The sequence below is a fragment of the Sprattus sprattus genome (genome assembly GCF_963457725.1).
Source record: "Sprattus sprattus genome assembly, chromosome: 5".
Classification (NCBI taxonomy): Eukaryota; Metazoa; Chordata; class Actinopteri; order Clupeiformes; family Clupeidae; genus Sprattus; species Sprattus sprattus.
In genome coordinates this window covers 45,072,273-45,077,108 of record NC_137924.1, presented here as the reverse complement: position 1 = coordinate 45,077,108, position 4,836 = coordinate 45,072,273, and positions in this window count along the sequence as shown.

Sequence of the window (4,836 nt, the reverse complement as noted above, 5' to 3'; positions counted from 1 at the left end):
GCACACTCATTCACGCGCTCGGTTAGGTTGTCAGGCCTTCCTTGGACGCGGAGGGATCTCACGCACAATGACGGACAACGTAAGCTCGCCTTCACAAGGCAAAACTACTGAAAAATCCACTAAATATTAAACAAACTTGTATTTTTGTTTCCATAGAAGACCCATGTGTATTTTCATGGTCAACAGGCTATCCGGCAGTTACATAATTTCGGACCTGAGTGAAACAATTATTCGCACTCTTCAAAGGAATGGGCGATTAAGGACATATATTCTATAGCCTATAACACTCCCACATTATCTATTTCATTGAATTAGCAAAAACACAGACAGGTAGAACTAACATACAAAAAAAAGTAAAAAATTTACAGCATTAATTAATGCACAACTACGACATACGTAGGTGCAAAGACCACCATTCATTTTATGCGTCCACCATGTGCTGGCACTACTTGCCATTCAATGGAACAATAATAAAAGACCATGCAGCCTTTCAGATAGTTCCAACAGCATACGAATGCTGCATTTAAATAAGCTGTGTAATACATCAGATATTTAACTAGATGATTTCAATTTCAATTCTATTTACACCTAGCATTTTTTTGTATTTCGCTTTTTTGTTTTTATTATTTAGGACGCCGACTTGTCACTAGGTGGAAGTAAAATGCCACATATGACCGACCACCTGCTGAAGCATATTGTCGTTGCATCAGATGAGCACATTAACATAGCATAAAATACACGTTGTTTAGTTTTATGATTATCATTTTTTTTGTCTGGTAGGCCTACACAAATCTGTGTATCGGCTATTTCATAGGCTAATTAATTAACTCGGGTTTCCACAAAATAGTTCACCTGCTGAAACCAAAACGACAATGGGTTAAAAAGCTTAAACAGAAAAGCAGGCTTGTCTTGACACTATCTATTTCAGGAATACAAAGTAGAACACTAGCCTACAACTATCATTTTTCTTTTAATGCCGCCGTTTAGATTTGGGCAGCGAGCAACCCAAAAATGATCGCAACATAGGCCTATACAGTGAATCAGTGATTTCATCACGATATCGTCATCAGTACACTGGCAAGGAGAGCAAGAGAGAACGAGAGAGAGGGAGAGAGAGAGAGAGAGGGGGAGAGAGCGCGCGCGCGCGTGTGTGTGTGTGTGTGTGTGTGTGTGAGTGAGTCGAGTCGAGTCGCGGGGGGGTCCGACACCGGCTCGACAGCAGGCATTCTCGGTCAGGAAACAAAGAGCAGGGTATGGGGCGCATGAATGATCCGCAAAGACAACAAAAGCACCAAGAAAATAGTTGGGGCCCGCCCTGATCCGGCTATCGGTTTTTATCGTTAGGTTTTATGCCGCAAACAACTTTCATGTTGGTTATGCTTTCGAAGCTTTCGTATACTAGGCTGGTTTATTAAGTGAAGCCTATTGCAGGCTATGTGCAAGGATGTATTACAGGAGACCGTCTATTTGAGCGTATGCTAAATTGACGCCCTAAGCTCACTCGAAAAGAAAAACCAACGGCCATTATTTACCTGAGAATATCCTGGCATCGCTGACAAATTTCGTATTCGGTAAGTGACAGCACTTATATTTTTGAATCAGACGCTGTTCTCAATGTGAAACTATTTCAGGTTGCAATTGACAGTTGTCGTTTAACCCCAGACAGAATTTCACGTTTTTTTTAAAGACTGTGATGTCCAGGTCTGCTGTTAACCATTGGCTAACGTCAAAATAATTTCAATATCTCCTGTCTACTATCAGAGGTTAGGCTACCTAGTAATTGCCGTCTCATGGACGTAAAAAAAAATGCTGCGATCATGCTGATTCATTGATAGCCTTGAATTATCGACAGAGAAGGGGGACTAGAGAGAGAGAGAATGACTGACTGACTGACTGACTATTCGGCTGTCTATGGAACAGGTCACCGAGCTTGCCCCTCGTTCTTTGCAAAACACAGGGTGCTGCATTTCCATTCAAACATTCTGAAAGAATGCCCCACTAACCCATCTTCCTTTCTGTTACATTGTCCTTGATGAACTGCTAAGAAGGACCGGACACTAGATTTGACCGTCTCAAAAAGCCATAAATGAAGTGTCACTGACAAAATGTACAATGAGCACATGCAATACTGAGTCTGCCTATTTTGAAGCTCAGTCTGAAGCTATCACATACAGTTGGCAAACAGATGGCATGTCTGATGTAGTCGGTATAACGTCCGACGTCCGGTTATAAATCTTTATTTACACACCCACAAGTGTATGCATGTTGTAGTCCACATTCCCACAACCGTGCTAATCTTCTCTTCCTATCCTTCATTACTTGTCTTCAAATTATACTGCATGCCTTTCCTCGTGAGTGGCAAGTTGAGCAATTGCTTATGTGTGCAGTGTTGAGCATGGGACCTTGTCTTAGGCTACAACACTGAAAACACAAACACATTAATGTCAAACAATAAACAATGCTGGCCTCTGATGGTTACTTCTATGTAGAGCAGTGGAACATGATTGCCTGTCACAGCCCAGTGTATGATATAGCAGATCACAGCTGGATTCGGTCAGCCAGAGAGAAAGAGAGCACAGGAGAGAGTGATAGAATGAAACGGTGTGTGTCGTCAAGTAAGGCATAGTTGACAGACATGGCGTTACATGTGAGGGCACATAGATGCTTTCGGGGTAAAAGGGAACATTTGGGGGGCTTTTCGATGTGTCTGTTATGAGTTAGAACAAGGGGCGAGAGCCCCACAGGTGTGATGGTTGAGAAATTGCCATTCATGTCCTGTCTGCGTTTCTCCTACATCATTCTTCTCTGAGGCGGATGGCATGTCCTCTTGAGAGCGTCTTCCCGAAGGGGCCGGGGAACTTGTCAAACTGGCTGGGGCTGTTTTTTTGTTTGCAACAGCCGGCGTAGAGTTCCAGCCACGAGTTAAACACATTGTTGAGCTGTTGACTTCGAAAACAAATCATGGTGTTTGCCTTTGTGTGTGTGTGTGTGTGTGTGTGTGTGTGTGTGTGTGTGTGTGTGTGTGTGTGTGTGTGTGTTGTGAGTGTGTGTGTCTGTGTGTCTGTGAGAGTGTCAGTGTATATGTGTGTTGTATGTATGTTGAAATATGATAAATGTGCATCAGTATATGAATGGCTTTTACTAGGAAGCCAAAATTCTCAATGCACTCTGAAGGTAATATGTCATAAAACCTTGGGAGGATCCAATAGGATGATGTCATCTGTATCCTTCCTTCACCACTCTGGCATCCCTCCCCCACAGGCTCAAGTGCCCTTCTTGGCTGTGCCCCTCCTTGTTACTCTATAGATCAAAGAGAATCATTCATAGTAAGTCAGACATCTCTTATCATTGTTATCAGGCTTGACCCTCGTCCAACTCAAGCTTGTTACTGTGTGTATTTCCTTTTGGCGAAAGAGGACAACTGTGCTGGGAATAACCACTGGATTGGGAGTGGCGGTGCTTCCCAAACCCTTTCTTATCTGTAGGGTTCTTCCATGGTTCTCCCTCTATGGTATCCTCTCGCCCATTTCCTCTCTCTCATTTTGGATGACCCGTTTCACTGACAAATGAAGTGAACGGATCTCATTTGTGTACATACGATTGTAGTCAAAAGAGGGAAAAAAAGGGTAAACATTTCCTCTTGGGCTTCCAATGAGGCAGTCTGAATCACATGGCCTGTATGGTCAATCAAGCGTACTGACAGATGGGAGAATCTGTTGAAACACTCTGCCATCCCTGTTCAGATACCGTCACATTACTTACAGATCACGATCGGCTCCAGAGCGTATGCTACGATGTGACTGGGAATTAAGCAGCCTTGTTTTATAATTCAGAGCGTAGCGTTTATTATAGTTCTCACAGAAAAGGGTTTACAGACAGCGCTGCCGTCCACATGCATTGCTTTCAGGCATCGGGTCATTTGCATGACAATACAAATGTTCAGTTTAAGCACACAATACATCAAGCCCTGCTACTTCTCAGTCCATTAGGCTGGAATAGTGCTGTTGAACACAGGCGATATTTGACAAAAAGAGAGAAAATTATTTATTTGTGTATTCATTTAGTTTTTTTGTTTCTTTATTTTCTTCCTTCCTTCATGGCTGAGATGAGTCATGTAAGGGAAAACATTAATAGAAACGAGTGCTATAGGCTGGCCTGTTGTGGATCTGTGGGAGTGGGTATAGTTTAGTGCTATAGGCTGGCCTGTTCAGGATCTGTGGGAGTGGGTATAGTTTAGTGCTATAGGCTGGCCTGTTGTGGATCTGTGGGAGTGGGTATAGTTTAGTGCTATAGGCTGGCCTGTTCAGGATCTGTGGGAGTGGACATAGTTGTGGCAGGTGCAAACCAGGCAGTTACATGAAGTGGAGTCCTGCACCTCCCTCCTCCCCGAATACTCCAGCAGCCAAGTAGACAACACTGTGGACATGCCATCTGCCAAATATGACTGGGGCGGTTCACACATTTTTTTCTAAATACCACTGCCCAGGATGCCAGTGTCTCTTCCAAGTGTGTCACAGCATTTGTTATCGCCAGCTCAGCGCTTCAGGTTCTGTTAAAGCTGGGTCGCTCTGCTATAAGCAAACCAGCCCCATGTCATGACATTCTCTGCTTGTAACATTGCCTGCAAAATACCACGATAATTGGTTTTGCTTTTATTATCTTTTTTTCCATTAGTTCACCTTGCCTGTTGACACCTTGACTGGCAACACTGTTGTTTCACTGTGCAGAGGGCTCCACGTGTTTGGCCTACTATTGGCTTGACCCATACCATGCATTGTTATCATGCCGGTAGGCTTTTTGTGCTTTGTCAAGCCATTCAATGTGAAAGATTTGCTT